Raw genomic sequence first — 26,574 nt, forward strand, 5'->3', positions numbered from 1 at the left:
CCTTATTCGCTGTGCATTTTACATAACCCCTCCCTTCCGATTTCTTTTTCAATAAAACGCGTACTACTTACTATTCAAACAGGATTAAGTTGCTTGCTTTGTTTTTTAAAAAGCATGCTTACTAGGAAGCGACATCATCGAGCAACATGGTGTCTGGCGGTCGTTGACATAAAACAACGTTCTGCATCACTGAGGCAATTTTGCAATGGCACTCAGGGAAAACCTGGAAAATTCAGGGAATTTGGAAAAGTCAACTTGGTAGACACCCTGATAGTAGTTTTGGCTCGCTCGATCACTGCGAAATACATAATGCCTGTTATGCTGTACGTTTGAACTGCTTAGATTTATAACTATGTATACGACGAGATGATTGATACTGGCTCAACCGCACTATAAGCGGGTACAACTGAAGGCCCCTGGCAGTTCACTGCCCCCCACGATGATTACGTTACAGGAGTAAAGCGAAAAAGTTTACCATCACCACCAGTAAAGCGAGAGAGCCAGCTCAATATCCCCACACCGTCCAGTTTTCCAGGGTAAGAGAATGTAAGGCAAGGCGGCGAGCGGAGTCCCCACAGTGGCCCTCCCAGCGAAGCCATCTCAGATTCACCCTTCAGGCTACGTTCACACGAAATAACTTGACAAAATCTGCCCGCCTAAGCGGCGAATTGGGCGGGCATCCAGCCGCCGAGCCCGAGTGGTATTGGACCGATTTCTTTTTTCACCACGGTGAAGCGGGAAGCGGTTCCTCTTAACCGGGAGCTGCAGCAGCATGTAAGCATGCAGTCGTAAAATTTCACATTTTCCGTTCTGCACTGATTATTTTTAGGAAAAGCCAGTAGCTAGAACTATCAGAACTGTCTTCTTTATCATCCAGGGTAGACGAAAGTTAGACGACACGTGCAGTTTCGCGAAATGATAGGTTTGAATACCTCATGGGCAAATGAATAGACATACGTCTGGAAATAGTGTGCTGATCCATTGAAGAGTATACCTACCTGAAGCCAGCCTGTTCCCTTGATTTACTGAAGTGCAGTGTTGCCCTACGTCGGGCTGATGTTGCTGACCCGGCACGACAGCAGGCTTGTGCAGTCGAGCGCAAGCAGCAACTTCGTACCAAGAGTCTGGCAACCTACGAAGCAGTCGTTTAATGAACTGTCGGTATTAATCCAGTGATAACCAGTGCTGCACATTTCAGCTTCACTGGTTAACCATCTGTACGGAGTGCTTGGGCATTGATGTTTTTGTTATAACAAATGATGTGGCTCATAAGCGGACATATGGCTCATAGGTTTGCTAAATAATAATAGTCTTTGTTTGTTTTGCTGCAGATGGACGAGCAACAGGTGGACGCTGCAGCCATCGGTAAGCCACAGTATTTCATGATTCAAAATGTTTTCTGTTCACTAGGACCCTTGGGCTGGCACAGACGCCTGGCCGCAGAAGTGATCGAAGCACCATACCAAAGTAAAATTCTGGAAAGCACCTATAGCAGCTGCACATCTATCACTGGCTCTCTGATCCTAAGTTTACCACCATTTTAAAGTAAAGGTGATTTGGCAGGCTACTGACAATCAGAGCCTTCATTCAGTAACATGGTCAATTCTAAAAAAAGGCTCACTTATTGTACTGGAGATTGCTATCAATCGGGCAGCCTGTGGGTACAGGCTGCCCGAATTTACACTGAAACTATATTCATGCCCACACAGTTCTGCACGTCACGTGGTTTGCAACCTAGGCACCATGCTCTTTGTAGAGCAGCAGCAGCAGCAGCTGCAAGGAATTTCATTTAAAAACAAAAAGGGGGGGGGGAGCACTCCAGACCAGAGGCCACAAGTACAAGAAGCCCCACTTCACAAAACACCCCAAAGACTACAAATATGGTACCTTTAGAGAAGTGAAGAGAAGGGGAAACTTTGCCGTGTCCTCAACCTTTTCTGCCTTTCTGCTCAGTTTCTGGAGCAGATTTCTTTGTTACCGTTTGACATATTTTGACTTCGTTTGCTTTGTCACTTGGGCTGCAATGCAGGTTGTTGTATTCTCGCTTTCTTATCTTGGCCCTTTATAAATTAAGATATGGTTATTCGTCTACCATGAAAGTGTGCTCTATGTGAAAGTAACATAAAGGTGTCACTCCAAAAAATTTGTGTTGTGAAAAAAAAAGCAACAATGTCACGACGTTGAGGACGTATTTAGCTATGCAGTCAATACATAACAAGCCTTCTATCACGTTTTTTAATTTCCCCACGCTATCCACAAGTAAGACGGAGAAAAATTCTGCTGAATAACATTGAATTAAATGTTCACAAGATATCGCTCTGAAACTTTTATGGGAGCATCAGGGGATATTCTATACATTTGTGCGAATTTTCATCAAAACCCACGAAGAAACAAGGAAGTTCACTTTCAAAGCCACGTCCCCCCTTAACTTGTTTTCAGCATCTTTGTCAGTCTCCAAGTTTTTGCCCCATATTACCACAGGTAGAATGCATTGATTTTACACCTTTCTATTTAATGCTAATGGTGAACTTCCAGTCAGGACCTGACAATGTCTGCCTTAGGCACTCCAACCTATTTTTATCCTTCTGTAAATTTCAGTCTCTTGATCAAGGTCCTTTTTGAGTAATTGACCTATGGTGAATGTGGTCCTTCACAGACCCTACATACTGACCGGCGACCTTGAACTCTTGTTCCCTTGCCCGGCCATTGATAATTACCTTCGTCTTCTGCATATAGACATTCAACACCACTCTTTTATTACTCTCTCTGTTCAGGCCCTCAATCATTTGTTGTAACTCATCCCCAGTGTGGCTGAACAGCACAATGTCATCTGCAAATCTGAGGTTGCTGAGACATTTGCCATTGAGCCTTAACAGTTTAATTGCATGAATACTTACAAGCATTCGGTGAATAGCGTTGTAAAGACTGTCTCCTTGTCTGACCCTTGTCTGACCCCCCTTTTTTATAGGTATCTTCCTACTTGTGGAGAATTAAGGTAGCTGTAGATACTTTCCAAGATATTTATGTAAGGATCCTGTTGTACTCCTTGCTTACATAATGCCTCTATGACTGCTGGTACCTCTACTGAATCAAATGCCTTTTCCTAACCTATGAAAGCCTTATAGAGAGGCTTATTGTACGCTGCGGATTTTTCGATTCTCTGATAAATGACATAGATGTGATCCATTGTAGAGTGTCCCTTCGTGAAGCCAGCCTGTTCCCATGGTTGACTATAAAGTCCAGTGTTGCCCTTATTCTATTGGAGATTATTTTCGTGAATATTTTACATAATACTGAGAGTAAGCTAATGGGCCTATCATTTTTCAATTCTTTTAACGTCGCCCTTTTCTGGATTAGTATAATGCTTGCATTCCATTTTTCTGGGACCCTTGCAGACGATAGACACCTCGTATAAAGAGTGGCTCGTTTTTAAAGCATTGTCTCCACCATCTTTGATTAAATCGACTGGTAGTCTATCTTCTCGGGCTGCTTTTCCCAGTTTCATGTCTTGCAGTGCCCTTCTAACTTCATTGCTAGTTATGGCAGAAGCCTCTAAGTTGTTCATTACTACTTTGAACGGAGGTATCGCGGCTGCTTTTGGTACTGTACAGGTGAATATCGAATTCTTCCGCTGCTTTTGCTCTGTCTGCGAGATTGCTGATATTACCCTGTTTGTCTTTGAGGGCATATATGTTTGTTCGTCCGATGCCTAGTTTCCTTCTCACTGTTTTCAGGCTAGGTCGATTTTTTAGTGCTTTTTCAGTCTTTCTCAAGATACAGTGAAAGCTCGTTAATTCGAACTTCAATAATTCGAACTTATGGATAATTCGAACTGTACGATTTGGGCCTGCCAAGCTCCACAGAAGTCTATGTATAAAAAAGTCCGTTAATTCGAACGCTAGAAGGTTCCCTCACGGATGATTCGAACTACGCTCGCCTGGCACATGGCCAGAGAAACGCGCCTACTGCCTACACACATGGCTGTATTGCCTCCGAAACGGAGAGAACGGCGAGAGAAGGCAAATTCGGAAAAAAATCTTATCCGACGCGGAGTCAGGCAGACGGCAGCGGCGGCTGCCACCTCTCCGTTCTACGTAACCTCCGAGACTTCTTGCCCATTGCGAATCTCGGAGGCTTTGCAAATCTTGTACAGCTGGTAATGTTGTGCGGAGATGGCACGGCAAGCGCCAAAACACAGCTAATCAAGTACATCGCAGCTGCGCTTGCAATCAAGAACCAACGAATCAGGGCCTTCGCCACCTTCACATGTTCAGCGTTTTTGCCTCGGCAGTCTTCATCGGTTGTGCACCTCTGTTTTCAGCTTAGGAGGTATCGGCCGTCGTGATTCATTGTGATGGTGTTAGGCCTCGGCTAACGTTCGTTTCGGTGGACATCGGTGGTGTGGCACAGTCGGACCCAGAGCTTCGACTTGAAGAAGGCGTGTGCCGCGGGCACACGCCATCACTTTCTGACTCGCCAAATTTCTGACATGCCCTACTGCTTCCAAATCGCAGTGTACTGTTGCTCTCTTTCACTTTCGCTAGTTCGAGCTTTCGTTAATTCGAACTGAAGCGACTTCCCCTTGCGGTTCGAATTAACGAGCTTTTACTGTATAATTTATAGTATCTCTTAGTTTCTGCTTTTTGATTAGTTTTGTTGGTCACATTCATTCTTTGTCGGTTTTTAATAGGTCCCTTGTTACTTGGGAGTGCTTACCTACTGGTTGCCTTGGGGCCTTACCTCCCACTTCAGTTGCTTCTTCTAAAGCCAGCCTAGTTATGGTTTATCAATATTGCCCTAACTCTCTTCAAATGAATGGATCCTTGCGAAACGCAGACTCATGAAAACATGTATAAGCTTGCTGCTTGCCGCTTTTCAAACAAAGAAAACATCGGCCCCATCCGTCGAAAGCCGTGAAAGCCTGCAGTGTGCGGTGGGTCCCTCAAGGCAGATGAAGGGAGACATGAGCATGGAGAGGGAATCGAATCAATCGGGACATACTCTGATATCGATGCCAGGCTGAAGAAAATGAAGGCTTTCCGGGAAGAGCTTGTGAAAGAGGTTGAACAGATAAAAAATGAGCTAAATCGGGAGCGTGATGAGCGGAAGGTACTGGAAGACAGACTTCAAGCAGCCGATGAAACGTCGAACGGGGCCACCATTGTGATCGAGAATGGTAATGACAATTGAACGTAGTCCCCCAACGTTACAGGAGAGGGAGTGTCAGCAAAAGATGTGGGAATGCGTGTAACGTAGGGAGGAGGTAGCTGGAAAGTGTGGCACCTATTTTGACGCCGCCACAGGCAAAGCAGGAGCGCGACTCACGCGGAAAAGGTCAAAGAGAAGGAGGGAAAGGTGCGAGACAGTGAAATGGCGGCTATTTCCGGCTACTTAAACCTGGCTAGGTGCTCGGAAGGAATTGTGGAGAGGGTGACAGGCGATTGAATAGTGGTGATAGGTACATTTCCAAAGTGGACGCTGAGTTCTGCCATGAAGCGAGCAAAAACAAAGCTCACGGAAAATACCTACGTGCACAACCTTCTAATAGTACCAGGTGGGCTAAATGACGTCCTAAACAGTAATGGGAGAGGATTAGCCCAGTTCTTGGCGAAGGGGGTGGGTAACTTGCGTGAGCTATCCCCTCAGCTGCGTAATCGTAGTATTCACAATGTTGGAGGTGCGTGTACGAGACAGATGTACAAAGAGCGGTAGTGGCTGCTAATGAGGCAATATGGAATATGAGATGATAGAAAGGTTTGGAGGTTGTTGAAGCAAACAGGGAAGTGAGAAGGTGTGGTGGTTGTAAACGAAACCGGATCCACTTGAATTTCAGGCTTGGACGAGAAAGGGGCTGGTGACTTGATAATCATGCTGTTGCTTCTTTAGGAGGCCCACGCGCGCTTCAGGAAGCCAGGCTAGGTAGTAAGGAAGAAGGTCCTCTAAGGGAACCTCAGTATAGCATCACGATTATTAACCGAAAAATGAAGAACCGAGAAAGCTTGCCATGCAATAGGCTACGTAAACATGCAGGGCAACAGAAGAACCGAAAAGTGGGCAGAGATTGAGGAGCACTTTACTGGAGAAGAAATAGAAAACAAAAAGTGTATGCGGTTAAAGGAACGCACCGTAGAGACCCGGAAGAACTGTCAGTGATTGAGAATTACGTTTGGGAAGTGTTCAACATAACTAAGTTAAAAAGAAGGGGAGATGAAGTCAGAATACTTATCAATCTGGTAGCCAAATGGAAAAGAGTAAATTCAAAATTTCAAGAGCCTCTTTGGTTACCAGCCTCAGGTTACCAGGCAGTGGGGAAAAAACTTGGCTGGGCGTTACGTATTTTTGTACCAGAAATAATTGCATATAGAAGAATTAAGGATTAGTGGAGTGCATAAGCGCTGATATTAGGGGCTTCGGGAATGATGCCAAAATTATCCTATTAGGTGATATGAATGCCCACATACAAGATTTAGATGGCTGTAGCGATAACAACGAGAAGTCAACGCAAGAGCTCTGTGAGCATCATAACCTCGTTATCGTGAATACAGTGCCTACGTGTGAAGGGTAGATCACGTGCGAAGTGGGAAACTGTCTATCAACCATTGAAAACTGTCTGATAAAAGAAGGAATTCATAAGTTGAGATAAATGGTCATTGATGAGGAAGGGCATAGGAGCACAGGGAGCGACAATAAACATATCATTTTGAAAATGGGATACGGGTTGGGAAAGAGAGCAAGGAGTTCAAAATGGCCAGTGCAAATTTGTGCGCTGAACAAATAACAAATATAGTCACTAGAGTCGAGAAAGAACTTGGCAAATGGCGAAGTCAAGAGTGGGAAGATAGTGAGCTTCCAAGCGTAATAACGACAAAAATACAGAAACATAAACCACACGTTCGTTGGAAAGGGAAAAAAAAACGAAAAGCTGGTGGAACAGGATGATAACGAGAAGCGATAGTGGAACGACAGAAAGCATCTCGAGAGCACAGGCACGCAAAGAACGCGCAGTTGCCTAGGGATGAAGTAAACAGTTAATGTGAAATACACACCGGGAGAAAAAAAATGTATGGTTGAAATACTATTGCAAGCAAAGATAAAAAGGTGAAAGTGAACGTTGGTTGTCACAAATACATGAGAAAAAGAAGACTGCACCTAGATTATTTTGGGAACGCCTAAAATAGGCAGTAAATCAACAGCAATACTAACTATCCTAGAGGAAGATGGAAACAAACTGGAAGCGGCATTAAACTACAGCCGAATCTTTCCAAGACAACGACGAGGTTATTTTTGGAAAAAAGAAGAAATCAATAAAGAGAACCAGATGGAGAGTGAGCTGGTACTGACAAATTTCAACTGGAAGAAAACCGAAAATACAAAAGCACACAGCCACATGGCTAGACGAGGTTCTTGTTAGGCTGAATAATGAACTAGTACCAAAAAGTAAATCAGCGCTCGTGAAAGCAATGACAAAAGCTTTAAAAGACAGACGAATACCAGTCAGCGACAAAGTAAAAGAATGAATTTAATTTATAAAGGCATGGGGCAGAAAGATAGTTCACTTGTATAGGCCGTTGACGGTCGACAATGCAGACGATCAAATTAAATCTGCAAGCATGGGCAGATAATAAAGGCATTTTGGAAGAACTTTCGAATGGCTCTAGAATAGGTAGGAGTATTGGTGGTAACATATTTGTTCTTACTCACTGTATTGAAATATGAAGAGTAGAAAGTAGACCGTTATATGTGGCCTTTTTAGACATTGCAGGAGCGTATGACAACGTAGACCGCAACGGTTTGTGGGATATTCTGCAAGGGGAAGGCTTAGGTGACGATTATCTACAGCTTTTGAGAGCTTCAACTAGAAAATACCGCTTGCATTGAAAGGGAATGGATGAGGAGCAAGGAGAAAGTTGCTATCAACAAAAAACTGAGGCAGGGATGCCCTATATCTCCCTGTTTATGATGTACATGATGTACATGATGAGGATGGAGAGGCATAAAAATAGCCAACAATTTCGTGTCTGCTGTTAAAAAGCTATACCTATCAAAAAGTACGTGATTTTTTGTCAGTCTGGTTCTCCACCTGTTTCATACTGTGCTGGATCTGTTCAGAAAGCCTAAACACTTCAACACACACCCTTGCAAATGTGTCACTTCTACGTATAATATGCTATCTCGGTTTTTTCATTGTGTATATGCATGTATTCTCCTGACAGTTCTGTTTTATTACCATTGATTGATATGCACTGCTTTTCTTTTGTAATGTTTTTGATTGTATGTATCCACCTAACTGTATTAGGTTGTATCAATAAAAAACTAGATAAGCGCATGACATTGTAGCTGCCACTACAAATATGACTATGGGCCTACACTAGCCTTTGGCTACAGGCCCAACAGTTCCTTTGTACAAATTATTATCAATGAAGAATAAACTGAATTGAATTGAATTGAACTTGAAGGAAGCAATATCGCGCTGAATCACTCATACAAACAGCCGGGTACAGTAGTAGAGGAGCAGCTTCCAGGTTTATTTTATGTGGACGACATCGTGAGGCTAGCGCAGAAGCAAAGTTATTGGCAACATGTGGTTAATATCTGTGCACTGGAAAGCGAGAATTTAGGTTTGAAATTTAGGGTTAGAAAATCAGGTGTTATGGTATTCAATGAAAACAGTGAACATACTGTGGCAATACAGCACCAGGAAATACGTAAGGTAAAATATAAATACCTTGCCATATGGATAAAAGAGGGCAACAGATATATGGAAACAAAGGAAGAAATAACACTCAAGGTGGAAGAAAAATGCTGGCATAATGAAGCACAGAGTGCTATGGGGATACAATCGGCACAAGGTACTCCGAGGCATCTGGAAAGGTATGATGATTCCAGGACTTACTTTTGAAAATGCGGTTATTTGCTTGAAATCAGGGATACAATCAGGACTCGATGGGAACCAAAGGTCAGTGGGATGCCTCGCATTGGGCGGTCACGGTAAAACTAGCAAATGAAGTTGTACAGGGTGGTACGGGATGGACAAGTTTTGATGTGAGCGACGCTCAGAGTAAAATTAATCATGAAGAACGACTGAGGAATATTCAGTCGTTCATAAACAGAAAATAACAGAAAATAAATGGGCTGGGAAAGTATTCAGGTATTTGTACAGGAATACCATTGATTCACAGTAGAGGAAAAGAACGAGGAAGCTTCACAGCAAGTATGCAGCCTGTATGGTAAGCAACACTGCAAAAAAGAACTTCAATCGGGAACTCGGAGAATCTCATGGGCGGCGGTAAGAAACCTGCCATGAGTATCCATTTAAGAGGGAAAAAACGAAATCTGGAAAGCAAAAATTTATGATAACTCAAAGGGAAACTAATCACTTTCGGTGCAAGATATAAGAATGAAGAAGCATGTGCTTGCTGCAGTAAAACTAAGGAAACAATGGAGCATGTTTTATTACTATGTTAAGACATCTGCCCTGTGGTCAATTTAGGCACCACTGGCCTCCTTGAAGCCCTTGGGTTCAGTAAAAGCAGGGGAAAGGTAAACATGTCCACCATAGAGATTAGTAGGAGGTTATTCTAAGATTGGGGGAAGAAAAGTAGGGAACGACAAAAACCGGAGACGTACAAAGGCAAAGTTCTGAGTAGTGGTCATAAAATGTGGTTGTGAAAGTTCATCAGTCTTTTTTTTCCTTTTTTAATTTTTAGCCTAGGCAGGACATTAGGCAGTATAATAGCAAGAGCTTGTCGGCCTATTCCTCTGCCCCATTCCAAAGGGGACGCTGATAACATTCATCCTAGAGTTGTGTGGGGTCGCGTCGCGTCACATTTCCGTTTAGCCGCCCCCATCCTGGCCTAGCCGATCCACGAAATGCTTTGATGCGATATTTGGGTGTTCAGACTCATCAGTGAGGCATTGGTAAGTCGTGCCTTGTGAATTGTTCTAACGCGTCGTGCTTAACAATCGGGTGTCAACGAGATCTAACAAACCACGTTTGCCCCGCACACAGCCCCGTATATCTCGCGAGGTGGCGCAAGTGGCGCGAGTCGGCCATGTCGGTGCCTAGCTACCATAGCCGAGCTACGTCGTGACGTTAGCTCACATCCGGAGATTTCGGCGTGCGCGAACGCGGGCTATCTGAACGTTCGCCGTTGTGTCTCAACTACAACGTGGGGCGGCCGCGAGCAAAACGGAGCGCGTCAACAGGAGCTGGGAACGAGAAAAGCTACTGGGTGGCGTGCACAAGCTGCGACCTTTGGATGTAAATTGATGACACACCCTTTCAGTCTCTGGAGGAAGCACGGTTGGTGGATCGATATGAATGTAAACATTGCGTCTGGCTGAACAGAATAAAAGACACAAGTTTTGGCACCAGCTAAGATAACATAAGAGTGGGAACTGCAAGTGCAAAGAACAATCAGCTATGCAGGAAGTTTAAGATCAAAAACTGAAGGAAATTCGATCTCAGCGGCAGCAAATGACCCACAGATGCGACAAACTCTTGTGACAAGGGAACCAAATGGAGGCGAAGTTCACGACCCAGAGAGTGGGAGACGACAGACAGGGCCTGTGTGGCAGGAAAACCCTTATGACACTGGAGTGGGGAGCCAGACAGCACGAGAGATGAAATCGGAGACACCCGAGCTGTCCACAAAGGACTGGAGAGAGGTGGGCACGCAAAACCAGAAAGACATCCATACAACACCGGCTAGTCACACCAGGACAGCCGAGAAGCACGGGAGTGAGCATCAGGAGCTCGATGTCAGCAGAGTTTCGGAACATGCATTCTGGCAGGTAAAAACGAACAAGAAGCGAAAGCAGATATGCGAGAGGCCACCACCGATAGAATCCTGTAATCCCATTGGGCTCCAGCCAAATGCAGAAAACACCCGGGGAACTATCGACAAAGGACGCTGTGCATTTGTCTTCGGCGATGTGAATGCTCACAGAATGAGGTTCGCTACCCTACAAGCCTCAAAGTGGAGGAAGCTTGTTCTATATCAGACAAACAAGGAAGCCGCCTTCCGGGAAGTGATTGCAGAAGCGGACGCAGTGGCGGAGGTTTGGGGCACAACTGAGGCGATGGTGGCGTTACACACTGATCATAATGATACCATAAGCGAAGACAACCAGTCCTGACATAGCAGTGCGCGAGCTCAAGGACATGGTACAGATTTGGCAGGCAAGGGCCAGTTCACACCGTTGCACCACATACGGTGTCCACCAGTCAGTATGGAGCACGGACATGGTGCGCAAGGAGTGCAAGCTCCTGAATGAAAGCCTGAGAGGAGTATGCACAAAACTGGGACCAAGTATCGAGTGTGTGAGCACTACACGGGCGCCGATAGGTGAAGCGCACAACCTACTCTAATAGTTGAGCACTACAGAGGAATTAGGCACATGCCTGCGTCAGCTGGCCCTGCAAAACAATAGACACTGACAAACACACACCGCATGGCATCGCTCATGGCAGCTCTCGGACAGGCGATGCTACAGACGGCAGGGAAGCAAGGTTAGAGGAACAGCAACAAGGCTTCCCGAAGCCCCAGACAGTAGGGAGAGGGAGACCCTGGCGAAGCCTGAAGAGTAAAGCGGACGTCTTCACAGATGGATACCTGAATATGAACACGGCCCATAACGCGGGGAAATGGGAAGAGTTGTATCATGACATGGAAGCAGAAAAGATCTGTGTGTATGTGGTGGCTGAGCCGCATCTGAGAGATTTAGGACTACCCATACATACAGAATGGTGCTGGGCCGGCAGCAACTGGAACGGTAATGAACGCAAAAGAGGCGGTGTTGGTATTCTGTGACGACAGAGTTTACAGTGGGAAGAGGACAGCGCAGAATGCGCCGAGCATACTGTTGCGTATACAAGTGCCACAACTAAGTCGGGATGAGAGAGGATGTATCCTTCTGCGTCTTTCCATCTGAACCCTACGAACAAGAACGGAGGCGGCATTGGATCCAAGCAGTCAGGCGAGCGGAGTAAGCTCCCGTCTTGTCGCCTTGTCAAGTGGTGTCGGGCTGGTTTCTAAATCAAATTTCGCGTGTATCCTTGGTTTATTCGATAGTGAAGACGGTCAGCCATGGCAGACAGTACCAAACAGCAGAATCTGCAGTCGGTATTTCGTTGGAAACAAAATGAGCAATAGCATGCACCATCCGGCATATGCACCATTTTTCCTTCGCAATGCCACCGCCAAGCCCCTTCCTACGCCACCGCACCAAGTGAACGATACGAAAGGTAAAAATTATCCATTCATTGCCAAGAATTATGTGGGAGGGAAGCTGCCTTGTAATACGAGTGTATGCGCATAGTGCCGGCGCACGCGCGACTAAGCCACCTATGTGTTTATAAAAATGCGCATAAGGATGAGGACTCGGCGCTGAGATGCATCTGGCAAATTTATGTAATTAGTGCTACATGTAGCCAGGATTCTTACGGATCAAACAGCGGAGCACTCAAACCTTTGCTTGCGCGAGTCAGCTGATGCGATAAAGCTTTCTTCTCCATTGGCTGCTGTGGCGAAGTAACATCAGAATTTTTTATGTCTAGCCAGAGAAATACGGAATATCTTCAGGCCAACTAATACTTACGAAACCATAGCGCAGCATGACCGGAGCCATAACTGCTAGATTTGCGAGACAGGCAGCCACGCAAGCATGACATTGATATACAAGAACGGCACCGAGAGCGGCGCTGCTGCGCCGGCGTTGAGAGCGCCGCATGCGAAGCAAAATTCTATTAGCGGGGGGTACCCCTCTCCCATCTCTCGTTCGCGCCGCCTTGATTGCCTCCTGCACTGCGCGTGTTTGGGCACGTTTCGTGCCGCGCGCGGTGTGTGCCTACGTGTGTGCGCGTGGACATTTCTTTCGAAGGGCGGTGTACAGTCTGTTTCACATTTAGGGGAAAACTCGAAGCGCATTGCATCGCGATACGGCGAGCGCTTGAGTCAGGCGGCGGCAGCAGCTCGCGCAGATGCTCGAGGGGCGGGATCTTAACGGCGTCGTCTGCTACGGCGGCGCGCGCTGGCCGCATTGTCGGGAAACGTTCTACTGTCAGGTGCAGGGCGCCGATCACATCGTTACTGCGTGAAATGAGCCGGTATTCTTTGCTAAGCGTTGCGCGACGCCCAATGATACGCCTCGAATGTAAGTTCATCGCTGCAGGGAAGTCATAGACGACGTACTGATTCCATACGTTCTTGACGGCCCGTTTCTGGAAGGCGACTATATAATCTAACGCGACAGGACTCCGATCCACACTGCTCGTGCTGTGCAAGAACTGCTAGAAGAGCACGCAGTCACTCTCTTGGAGCGGCCTCCTCAAACCCCGGGCGCCAACATCATTTAAAATGTCTGGTGCTCGTTGAAAGTATCGCTGGCGCCACATCCCCTCGATCAGTCGCCCGAGGATAGGCTTCGATCGCCCATCGTTAAGCGACTGAGACGTGCAGCGAATGAACACATCCCTGATCAAGTCATTCTACACTTCACTGCCTTCCAGGATGAGCGCTGTCATCGCTGCCGCTGGGGACATGACGAGATACTAACTGAAGTTCCGAGCGTGACGTGTCCAATTCCCCACCGGCGGGCAGGGTTTGTCTGGTGTAGCGAATGATTGTCGAGAAAAATCACTTCCAGCTCATTGTCTGAACCTAAAACGTTCATTTAATCGTGTCCGTTTGTTTCCCCGTGTTCGACTCCCATTGTTGAGTGCTTTGTTTTCCTTTCGAGTCAAACAAAGACTGAGCACGTCGCGCGCACATCTTGGTGCGTTTTGTCACTGCTCAATACGGTAGCACACTCAGTGAAGAAATATACGTGCACACGCTCAGTACTCCGGCCTTTCGAAAGAACAAATGAACCATGTTGTCAAAAGAAGTTTGTGGAACTCCATTATCGCCAATGAAGAATCAGAGTTTGGCCACGCACAACGTTTAGTAAAGAATATCAGCTCAGTTCTCGCAGTACAGATGAAATCGCTGCACTGCCCCTGACAGTACCACGCTTCCCAAAAATGCGGCCAGCGCGCGCCGCCGTAGCAGACGACGCAGATCACGACACCGCCCCTCAAGCGTGTGCGCCTGCTCGAGTTGCTGCCGCCGCACGACTCCATTGCTTGCCGCATCGCGATGCAATACGTTCCGACTTTTCCCATAAGCGTGAAACAGACTGTGCACGCTATATTTGCCTTTAAGAAGATCGGTACGCTTGACGATTATTTTTATGGCTGCAATGCGGCGAATGGGCAGCGTCTGCTTAACCATGTAAGGGACGCTGAGCAGGTAATTGAAAACGACATCGTATGTGCCGCCGGAAAAATCGTCAGCACATAGATGCGGCACACACATACGGCACCTACGAGCTAGAGTCATTTTTGCAGTTTCTCACATTATGTTTGCTACAAATCCGTGTTGTCGCTGATGGCGACAACGGGCTTCTATCGACACTGTGCTGAAATAAACAGGATATATCGCTGCCTAGCACAAGTACGACATGCGCACACAACTTTAACTAGAACGTCCCCTACAATATGGAATAGAGGCAGCAATGTAGACAGCTTGGCCATTTTTAACAGTACTCAAGAGACGGAAGTTGAAAGTATTATTAATCATTCCTGCTTCAGCAATGCCGGCGCGACCAAGACGCGGGTGTGTATCGTCCAGTAATCCGATCGATCGGTGCAATGGTGAAGCGGGAATGAACTCCGGTCATGTTCAATGCATCATGCACATATTCAATTTCTCGGCACGCGTGAACTTCGGCCACTGCTAGCGCGTACAACAGACGTGGTTTCCATTCTTGGGCAGCGCACACACAAACGAAACACGAGAAAGAAGACAGGACAAGCGCTCGTTGAACTTAAAGTTTTTATATGGATAAAAGGATTATGTACCGAGTAATTAATAATTTCACGTGGGTTACATATAGAAACCGTCATACACTCAGGAGTGATCAATGAACGAGCTCGCTTCGTTTGCCGGATGTTTACTTCGCTCGGCGCACCGCAGTAATGCATGTCTGTCGTCTGCTTCTTTCGTACCATTTTCTTGTGAATCGGCAGAATTTCACTGGTGGCATCAACCATATCATGTTTACATTGCTATCGTGACAGTTAACAACACAATAATAATTTCCGGTTATTCGGAAGGCGCCGTCGCAAACAAGAGACGTTTCGCACGCAGCGCGAACTGAACGCGAGCGCCACCGCGAAGGGAAGCGGCGACGGAAACCTACACCCGTTGGAGATGAAATCGCTCCGCCAGGGGAGAAACGAGCGCTGGCGTCTAGGATGAAACTTGGCGTGCGGTCGTCTATAGACCGTTTTTTCGTAGGCGCCGCCATATTGTGAACGCAGTGGCGCCGCCTATGAGCAGCGCCATACTGGCTTGGGTGAAAGCGGTCTTTTGCATGGCAGGTATACGCTCGGCGGTAGGTTCTGGCGTTTGTTTCCGCGGTCGTGCGGTCTGTTTAGTATGACGTGCGTCGTCTACGTAGTAAACGTTTCTGTGAGACGTGCTGAAGTGGTTTAAGGCGTCATGGCCGGAATTTCTTTTGGCGTTGAGGTGGACGGAACACGCAGCGCGATGTGTGCGTGCATATTTGAGCCTACAATCAGCTTCGGAGATCAATTGTGTATTTTTGAATGTTCCAATCACTAATGTGACCTTATTGCAGTATTATCCTCTATTTCTAAGATGCGGTTTAGGAGCCATGAAATATACGCGACGATCGTAACAGCGTGGGTACCGTGCTACAACCGTGGGTACCGTGGGTACAATCGTTCAAACTGTTCACTGCAGGCTATATTGCGTGACTACTTGGTTCGAAGGATGAGGTTTCCGCCCCTCAATAAAATATTTTTGGCAAGTAATAGCAGCATACCTTACAGTCTGAATTAAGCTTGTCCAGCAAAAGGACTGTTTACGAACTGCGCGAGCGTGCTAAGCAGGGGTAGGTGCTGGATTACAGATATCTTTGCTCTTTATACCGCATGGTCCAAGCATAGGGCTTCAGCGGTTATATCATTATAAATGTTGTGCGGCGTGACTATGCGAGGTCGTATTGCGGCGTTAGCCCGTTTTCTCTTGCTTTTTTAAGAAAGAGGCTGCTAACCGAATTTTTTTTTCGGTTGTGTTCGTTCCGTTCTCTACGACGCAATCACACTTATTACGGAAATTTTGTCCTCAAAAATAGGCATCGCATTCTTTTTATGCGATCCCTCTCATATATTATGGCTGTATACAGGCCAAAAAGGTAATGCCGAAGCGCACAGCTCACATATGTATCGTGCTGGTTCACCAACCGCAGTGATCTCTGTGTTGAGCAACGCCATCGGCCTCATGCAGGAAGGCTAGCGTAGACATATGGTAATTTCAAGCCTACTAGACTTGAAATGCGCGAGAACGATGCCGGTGCATCACAAATATTTGATAGCGCCTGCCGCTTAGATGTTTCGTGGTTGCCTTAGGTTGGCCGTGCACGTGCATGCGCTCTTATGCTTTATGTTTTACTCCCTACGCCAAGCGATCAGATAGTGAGCAGATTTACCATTTTATGCTGCTAATACAGAGACACCGGTTTTCTTTGTTGAATTAAAACCGATATAAGCAAAATAGTTTACAACACATAAACACACCGCGACTGATAATGTGCGTACGCCGCGGCTGATAAGGCGCGTCACATTTTTGCTCCCCCAAGAGATATTTCCGCCTAATGTAGTTACCGATGCACCGAAAGGCTTCCCCGACGACCTTATATGAACGGACATGGCGTAAATTTCACAAAGTACCATCTAAAACATCTCGAAATCGTTCCGCAGCACGGGACAACAATACTTCCAAGCAGCGCCGCGCCGGATCGCCCAAGCCAGAGAGGAGGAAAGGCTCTCCGCGTGCCCCGTCCTCCTCGCCCGATGAAAAGGTCTATACACGACGCAACCGTTAAAGAAACACACGTGCTCGCCGCGACGCACTGTGAAAAATATATAAATCTTAAAAAGCTTCTTTCGTCATTTCACCACTTGAAGGCGCTAGCTTCTTTACAAAAACACCACTTGAAGCGGCGCGAGAACGGAACATACGGCTGCGTATGTGTGTGTCTTCTGGTTGTGTGGCTGGAATATGCCGCGTTTCGTCGCCAGGGCGGCGTGCAGCGCACTCTTTTCGACGTGCCGCCTATCCAGCGCTGGTTCCCCATGGCCATTTGTTGAACATGATTGTGCTTACCTCTGACCACGGCTGCTCGATAAAACGCATGAGGAGTGGCCAGTGTTCTTAGATTAGGTCAGTTTAGATGTTTGCATTAGGTAAGCTTAGGTAATGTTTAAATTAGGTAAGCGCACGGGGTCGCCATGGCGACAGAGCGGGCCCCTCCCGTCTCAAGCGCTGAGGAGGTGCTGCGGTCGCGTTAGGATTGGAACTACTGTATATGCTACCTAAGGTAGCAGAGTTGCGCATCTGTTCTATCAAGCCGCTAGCGCCTCTATTGGCAGAACGTCATCATGTGATAGTCAAGCAACCGTGCATGGCGGAGAAGCAGATGCTGAGGCCACTTTTTGTATTTTGCGATGCCGCCGCTGCAGCGAACTGGATTAACACAAGTTTATCGCCAGTCAAATTCAAAGCGAATCCGTTTGATCCTGGCGTTCGCTGTTCGCGTGCTGGCTAGCTGTGGAGCAACAACAGAATGTGCGCAGCGCATCTCACTGTTGGTTCATCGCAGTGTGATCGCAATTTTATCGGAATGGTATAATGACCGAGTGCCCTGCTCCCAACTGCACGAATCGCTCTGAAAGCGGGAAAACTTTTTATTCAATACCATGCACCACACTGCATTCACTGAACTGCGATAAAAAAGGCGGCTCATATTTTCATAATAATGCACTGCTTGGGTTGTTTCTGAACATAAAAGGGGTTATTACTAAGTAAAGATATTTCGTCTACTACTGCTTATGTGAAGCAGGATGCAAGAGGAATGAATGTCATCATTTAACATACAGTAATGGCCTAACTGTACTTTGCATTATTACCTATTTTGTAGCTATGTCAATCCTGTAAGAGAAAAACCTTACCTACACTCCCACAGAAGGCTACTTTTGGAATCCCTGCAGTCGATTCCATTTTATTCCCTGCAGTGAAACGCACATAATTGAGTGACACTTGCAGATGTGGCTGATATCCAGTGCCTGCTGGTAGGTGGGTACGTTTCTGCAGCAAATCTAATGGCGTACCAGAGTCGATATACTAATGGTTGTTCATTGACTCACCAGTAATATTTTAGACTACCTACGCGTTGAGAGCTTTGGTGCATAGGCCTCATTATATTTAGTACAGCTCACTTTGTAAAAGAGCACAAATTGATAAAGCTCAATATATCAATGTTCGCGCGCACTGTTTCTTCTTTTCGGAAATTCGCATTTTGGCTTCATTGCAAGAAAAAGAGGTAGTTGCGGCGCAGTTCTTTTCGTTACTGTTTACATGCTAAAAGAGCACCGCACTGCTCTTAGTAGCGTATTTATCTTTGCTGAAAAATATCTTAGTGCCAAGCAATATTCAAGCAAAGGAAAAATACTCAGGCATCTGATTGTTTACCTCAGTTGCTAACGTTTTGCCAGTTTTTAAGACACTGTTATTTCGAACCTTATACTACCTTGATAAGTAGCTTTTCCAAAAAATAACATCAGCATATTCCCTAAGACTGTTCGGTGCGATCTAATTGTTACCGTCGAAGTTCATGAATGCTGCATCTGACCGGCGTGTATAGAATACACAGTCTATTTAGATGCGCTAGTGCCCATACGTTATTAGGTCAAAAGTTCCTAGAAGGTGCACAGGTGACTTCTAGTCCAAAAACAACTGATATTTGCGCTGCATCTTACGCCACGGGCTAAAAAAGAGCAGCACCTTTTCCTTGACTAGCTTATTCAGTCGGCTGTTTTGACTCGCTTTGTTTGCGATTAGGTGGGAAAGCGGTCCACAAGCGAGGCGAAAGCGTTCGCGGTCGATCGACAATCCGGTAGGCATGTCGCCTGCAAAAACGGAGTGCAGCTTCGCCGCATATATTTGGTTGCTTCCCAGGCAAGATGGCGGACGTACGCGCAACTCTGCTACCTTAGGTAACATGTACAGTAACTCTAACGGATTGGCGACAGAGGGTCATCTGCTACTTCTCCATGTTGACCAGCGGAAGCAAGCCATTTTCGCAGCAGTGAAATTGCAGTAAAGACACTAGAGAAGGCCTAATTGAATATCGCTTACTCATATATGAGAGCTGCGAGAGTCCCTGCACAATACTGGATCACTTGTGTTTCATTCGAGTGGCCTCATTCGTAGCTCTTTCATGGGTCGATTCTTAGGTGCGTCTGCGCTGTTCTCGCACATGTACCTATAGTTATCATAGATGAATGTTTAAACCATTATATAAATTAAGCTTGCGAATATATTTAGAAGCCATCGTGCCACTTGAGCCTAACAACGGAAATTCGAAAGTCGCACTACTAGTCTTATACGACTGAGCGCCACGATGGTGCAGTGTTTCAAGTCTGTAAGCACACCTCACTGCTGGGATACTTAACATTAACGGCACAGTTCATCTGAAGATGCTTCACGTACGTACTAATCTTGGCTTTTCATTAAAATTTTCCCACCAGCTACGAATGAGACACGTAGAGTGGAGGAAGTAATAAAAAAATAGAGCACAGTTCAATACACGACATACTGACAGCTCTGTTTAGAAAAAGCTTCAAATACCAATGATGCGTTTATTCACCAATGCAGTAGATTCACACGTCACATCAACTTCACCTTCTTACAAAAGGAATAGCTCAGGAAGCAGTTAGCTGTTTGCATGCGTAATTTGCAGCGAAACTCATTCGTAAGGCAATGTAGGACTGCAACAATTCTGCAGTAAGTGTTGTGAGTAGTGCATCCAACTCCATGTACACCGTAGCTTTGGAGTGAATACAGGATGTCCCAGGTGTCCACGCAGAGGTTGTTTTCTTGCAGTAGATTAGAAATTTTACTTTCGACGCCTCTAAGCTTGTTGAATAAATCCCACGAAAGGATGCTTACGGCATCCTTCCTTAACTCTCAGCTGTTAGGAAAGTTTCTGGGCACTCTTTACCTGATGACTGGATTTCATTGATGTATGCAATACACTTCTCATGTTTCGGAAAAGTGTGTACGAGATAGCCACACAAATCATACCCAACGCAATCTTGTGCCCCTGGCATGCTGTATCCATGATCTGGCGTAGTGTCTCCCGTTGCCAGATCACTCTTTCGTGAAGTCCATAGCTTCTACAGCTTTAACTTGACCACAGCTTAGAGCTGTTCATGTGTTGTCAGCCGTTCTTTCGTTCCTGCCTTCATGGTTTCTTGAACAGAAGCAAGTATGAAAGTTGGCTCTGCCACAACATCGCCAGTGATGCAAAACTTTATAGGTGTGTGCAGGCTTAAAAGCCTGCATATGTGTGAGCTCATGATAGTCAGGTGGTCTTCATCCCCTTTCAAGCATCTAGTGACTCTGAAGAATCTCTGAAAGAAAGAAAAGTGAAAAAAGGCTGTTTCCCTGAAACATTTACGAACACTTGCGTCCCTATGTGACATAAGTGACATATGTAACCTTTCAAAAAGTTTCCTCATTTCTTACTTCCAAGGCATACTGGTTGAGTTTTCCTGTCAGGACATAGTGTGCTCCTTTGGAATGAAGGTATGTGATCAAATCCAAGACAGACGCTAGTTTCACTCGGAGGGACTCCATGGTCACTTGTGAGGCAAGCGCAACAGTTTCCTCTCTGATGTGGTTCTGCTCGGTCACATCTACAAGTCGAAGGAATTCTTGAACCAGCTTAAAACAAAACGACTATGTAACATTCATTAGTAGCGCGCAAGGAAGTAAAAAGTGACGTTAGTTTTGCACTACTTTCTGCACTATCACACGCTTGGTGTAGTGGATAAAGTAGCAACATGAAAACCACATGTTTGAACAAATTTCATGCTTGGATCATCACAATAGTGTTCTAACCGGGGCTTATTTTGGTGAACGACTTCTCTCTGTTCCTTCATGTCTACACAGGCCACACCAAATATGTTTACTATAATTATTATTGCCCTTGTATGTACAAGCATAATTTCTTGTAAAAAGCTTGTACTATCGCATTTACTGCTTAGTATTTGTGGCGAAACTGACTTGTTTTTGCGTACCTCAATTTCTTTTGATGAGCTTCCTATCCCAAAACGTGGCAGCTTCTTTTTAGGTCATCAAAGAGATCGTTCACCAGTAATGTGAACTGCGCTGTTGCATCACAGTTTTCAAGGCCGGGGCGTTGAAGTCTTCTGTGCATGTTTAGGCCAATGTCAGTGCTTTGGCTGAAAAGCTGCAAAGAAAGCAACAATTTTAGATATCTTCTGCTACGCATGCAAGAATTTCACCATAACTTAAGAGCAACAAGAATGTGTACAATTACACCTGCCTGAACACCAAGCCGCACATTAATTTTTCTCAAAGTGTCGGGGTTCACATGCTCTCTTGTCAGTTTTGGTACTACACGGAGCTGCTGCTCGCTGTTAACCTCCTGAAGTATACAGTAACGGTCATAGTTGATTTTATGTTCGCCATTCTGTAAAGTAAAAAGATGATTGAAAAGTTGGAGCTGATATTTTGTGATCACGATAATTTTGTTACAAGCTAACATAAATAAGCGGATACCTACCACGCCGTACTTGTGACGAAGCAGATGATTTCTTATGCACTTCACAATGTGAGACACACCACAGAGGAAGTATAGACTGCTGTCTGGAATACAGGGATATTCAATTTTGTGCTTATGTGCTTTAGAGCTGCCTGTCACACCAGATGTTGATCACATTCACTTGTTTGTGCTTGCTCCATCGCGTATGATGGCTATCGCTGTAGCATTTTGTTTATGAAGCTCTTTGACGGCTTTCAAAACCATCCTTGCGAGGACTCTTTCAGGAGATGCATTTTTTGTAGCGAAGCTGGCGATTGGTAGTACCCACGAATGAAATGGAGGCACAAACATAAGCACAAATGCATAATCTGCCATGGCTGTAGATTTCTGGTCTACTTTATATGTTTGCTTGTTGAATGTGACAGCTTGGCGCACTTTCATTTCCGCTAGTATGAGGATTCCACAGCACCTTACTCCATTTGTTTCATAAGTGCACCAATGCTGTTAAGCTAAACTTTGTTAAAACGGAACTCTCAAGGCATTCCATTGATAATTTGTTTAAGGCGCGATCGCGTAGGTAGTGGGAAAATATTCATCTTTGACATCAGCCTATAAGCAGCAGGGCTTGATATCTTAAGAGAGAGGTAAGTCATCAACCAGTCGGTTTTATAGCGCTATCCTCTCGCTGATTTGCTTTTGAAGCTTTCAACACTGCGTGAAGAGCAAGCTGTTGCGCTTGAGGAAGACACATTTGAAAGCCCGAATTTCTTTTTTGGATTTCTCGCCAAAAATTGTAGCCCTAATCACTCTTTCTTAGTTACGTTTTTATTTTTTAAACGTACCCTTGGCTGAGGCTTGGGTCGTTCCTCGGATTTCTTTTTTTTTCCGTTTTTCCCGTGCTCGGATATTTTTTCTTGTGCTCTTGCACGGTGGGCAGAAGCTTTTCTGAGACAGCCTAAAGCATTTTGCTCTCCTCCACCCGTCCTGGGTCTTGAAAGCTGATGTTGCTGCCGAAATCGAGGAGATTAAACCAAAATGACAGCCCGTGCACACTTTTAGGTTGCTAACGTAAGTGAGAAATGCGGATAGTTTCTTCAAGCTGGAGAGCTTTAGCGGTTCTCCCGAACCATATTCGTTGTAGACGCACGGAGGAACAAGCCTTCCGCATAAGCTTAGTGCAACAGTGAAGTCTTTCCTCATAACCAAAGCCCTGTCGATCACAATACCACTGTCTTCGTCAACTTTGAAGAGTCATGAGCTGAACACTCCAGGACTCGAAACTTCAGTGCTCTTGGAATGCAGGGAACGAAGATACTTCCTCTGAACACATCTCTAGAACGGAAGGGACCTTAGTTTCTTTAGCATTACTGTTTTTTATGTTTACATCACGTCGCCATCGCTTTCAGACTTACGGACATCGCAATTTACTGTTGCTCTTAGCTTCGAAGGTTTTCTTCTGGGCTTTGGTTCTTTTGCTTTTGATAGGTGCGCAGGAATGTTGGGAAAATGAGTTACTCTGCACTCACCTTAAGCGTCCACCTGCCACGTGGAATCTTAACAATACTGCCTTTAACGATGTGCTCGTTGAAAGTGATTAAGTCCTCGGCACGTTAAGTGCTGCCGACTGCACGTTTTCTCTTGAGAAGCACATCCACTTTGGCAGCCCAGCGCGCTGCATGTCGGCACAGAGACTCTTTGTCAAAGTTGGCTTACAACACAATGCACGTGATCTCTAAGTCACATACCTATATTCCAACTTATAGATAAGCGATAACACCAAAGGAACTTTTTCGGAGTGCACGCCGGCGACAGACAGCCTAGACAGACACCGAGAAAAGCACTGAACGTGCCCGCCGACAGCCGGCGGCTCGATCCCAACGCGATGCCAGCGCCATCTCTGAAGGGATAGACGAGTTGGAGCCGCCTCCTAAGCAGACTTATCCAACTGACCCAATCCACCAACGTTGGGTGCGGCCGGTATTTGTGTTTGCACCGCTATTTGGAGTTTCTGGCGTGGACAAAGCGCAGAAGCAGCTGTGAAGCAACAAAAGCAAAGATGTGGCGCGGCGCCGTATTGGCCGGTTGCCTTTGCTCAAAAAGATTGCGTTCTCGTGATGACTGTGGCAGAAAGCAAGTTCCGCATCCACTCCCAGGGTTCTACGAGGGAAAGTAAGTACCCAAGAAAGTGAACGAGGAAACACCGCCGCGGTAGCTCAATTCGTAGAGCATCGCACGCGAAATGCGAAGGTTGTGGGATCGTCCCCCACCTGCAGCAACTAGTTTTTTCATCCACCTTCAATTCCATTATTTATCGTTTCTTTATTTTATTTATTAGGCACATTGATTTTCCCTTTGATGTGCTTGGTAACAGTGTTTCTTGGCTTCTTATGATGTGCGCACACAAATGTTACTCGAGAAAAAGTGCGATGTTATCAGGTGTTTTGTCACAGAAACGCGGAACGAAATTATGGGCAGGTGTACGTATGTGGTGGTTCTCAGGGAAATGTGCTGGCAGGGCTAATAATTTGGCGATAGAAACTGCGCGACCAGTTTATACATGAGGTTGAGACCCGTATGTAACAGTTACATTTTTTCCTTTTCGGTTGTTTGAGGAGAATAATAGTAACCCTAACCTGATTTTTTTTTTTTTTTGCAGAAGAGGGGTTGTTAAAACTCCTGGCGCGCTGTATCCACAAAATCAACCGAGCCCGCCGCCAGGAAAAAAGGCTCAACATCTACACACACGCCAAAAAAGAGCCTCCAGAGGAGGTCAAGACGGCGGTGCGGGACCGCAGGGCAGAGTTACTTTCGAGCATTAACGCGGTGTTGGCCTACGAGGGTGAGTGACGTTGTTCAGGAGTAATTTGTATGAAATTTGTATAATGCACAGCAGAAAACGTAACCTCAAAATATAATATTTCCAACATTTTTTCTGGCCACGCACGCATAACCTCTTTAATGGGACCCTGAAATGATTTTTTTATTCTGCACAAGGATATGCGTTCTGAACATTTGATCTGAGCCTGCATACACGTTCACTGAGAACACTGTAAGAATAGGCTAGGTGGCTTAACGAAGGCCGTCCAGGCGGAAAAAAGTTGTGCATGTATCGCGTAGCGCTCGGCAGATGGCGCGACAGACACAAGCGCCTTGGTTTTGAAGCAGAAAAGCAGGGCGAGATTTATTACGGATGTGAAAAGCATCATAAAACGTTCTTCGTATGTTATTCCAGCTTCACAAGGAAACTTGTTTGGATTGAAGAAAGCATACGTTTAACGAGACTAAGCGTGCTCCGATAGCCATGTAGTGCACGCTCTCTTCCATGCCGGTACAGGCGCATGGCAAAATGAGGCCAGCGCAACGGTAGTCGGCTACAATACCTACCTCACCCACAGAACTTACCATGATGAGATGCCAAAACCGCCCCGCGAAAATTAGCTTTACGTGTACTGTAACCTAGATAAGCTCGCAGTTAAATTGTAATGCGCTGCAAAACAGCTTTCCGGAGTGGCTATTCGAAGGCCGCATTTTTTAATAACTGAAGTTTAGTGTTCTGGTAGAGGTGGTTGTGATGTTAGTGTACAGGACGGACAAGCGTCGGCTTGTCGGCATTTGCGAATTTCTCGATCATATGGACGACTGTCATTTAAAAGCCAGGGACGCAAAAGCAGTAAAGTTTTGTGCAGATTCACATTTATTTGACAAATACGGAGAGCATGCCATAAATGAAGTATTCGTACAAGCGTTTACGTTCCATAAACAAAGTGGACACTGGCACACATTTTGCACACACGAGGAAGTTCATGGCGCCCACCATTTATTTGAGCAAATTAAACGTAGAGTTTTCACTTACTGAAGCTTCAACAGCTTTTGCAGCTACTGCGACATATTTTTTGCCTCAAATGTCTGTTTGCAGAACTGCCTCATTCTCATGGCTACATATCTGTGTAGCACGCCAGCAATAACTTCTTTTTATAATTGGCACAGGAGAAGTGAAACTTGTACTTATCAAGCATGTTGTGCAATGTTTGTTCATAGGCATTTCTGAGAGCCGCATGCTTGTGGAATTCCATCTCCTTTGCATGAAGCAACTGAAAAAGACATCGCTTTGGGTGCAAAAGGCCTCGCCTGGTTTTACACAGAACAAGGTTGCTTTCCGGCTGATGACGAAGTGCTCTTTGTTCCAATAATCCTTCACGGCATTTTGCACACCTAGTGCTTCTCAAGTACTTCGCGGCATATAAAACCAGCTAAATAAAAAATTATGCAATCTGCAGCTGCCGGTGCTTCATGCAAGTTGTCGAACACGTGGTCATCTTCCTCTTCAGCAGCAACTAGGCCATTTAGCTTCTCTTCGAGTTTCTTCAGGTGTTCTTTTGACTTGACACTGTCGTCAAAAGCAAATTTAATATCTCAGTGTAAGTACAGGTGCACCTTCGCGAGATTCATTTTCAACGTGAGTTTCCGAATTTAGGGGATTTAATAAACCTGTAAACTGCCACCATGTTGTAAAGCTGCAGAAATGCGGGCATAGGTTTGTGGTCATTTTGGCCACCAGACTGTCGCATAATCCCAAAGAAGCGTACCAACACGCCTTGGTTAAGTTTTCCTCTTAAAACATATTTGAAACCACACTCCTTTAGCAGGTATCTTTATAGTTCCAGTGCCGACAAAATAGCCACAAGAAGGCCCTCAGCAGTGTGCTCGGTTAGGCAACTTGCTCTTGTGGTCTTTCCTTTTTCGCATTTTTTGAGCAATGCAACGACGAGGCCAGGACACTCCAATCTCTACTGCCAACAGTGATGCTTTCCTTTGGATGGTTTCGGTTTAGAGCATCAAAAAGATTGTTAAACCTTCGTGTGAATTCGGCTGTTC

At 45.7% G+C, this 26,574-nt stretch overlaps 1 protein-coding gene across 8 annotated transcripts in view; it reads left to right on the forward strand.

Moving 5' to 3' along the window:
- The window catches only part of LOC139052897 (uncharacterized), a 355,309-nt gene that overhangs the window by 196,415 nt on the left and 132,320 nt on the right, over positions 1-26,574 (forward strand). For 5 of the 8 annotated variants that reach the window (XR_011510109.1, XR_011510111.1, XR_011510110.1 and 2 more), the window contains exons 17-18: positions 1,332-1,365; positions 24,356-24,538. The exons of the other annotated variants lie outside the window; for them this stretch is intronic. The gene's annotated coding sequence lies outside the window, so the exon portion shown is untranslated. The remainder of the gene's footprint in view (positions 1-1,331; positions 1,366-24,355; positions 24,539-26,574) is intronic. 8 annotated transcript variants of the gene reach the window in all.

Source organism: Dermacentor albipictus, unplaced genomic scaffold (genome assembly GCF_038994185.2).
Source record: "Dermacentor albipictus isolate Rhodes 1998 colony unplaced genomic scaffold, USDA_Dalb.pri_finalv2 scaffold_42, whole genome shotgun sequence".
Lineage (NCBI taxonomy): Eukaryota > Metazoa > Arthropoda > Arachnida > Ixodida > Ixodidae > Dermacentor > Dermacentor albipictus.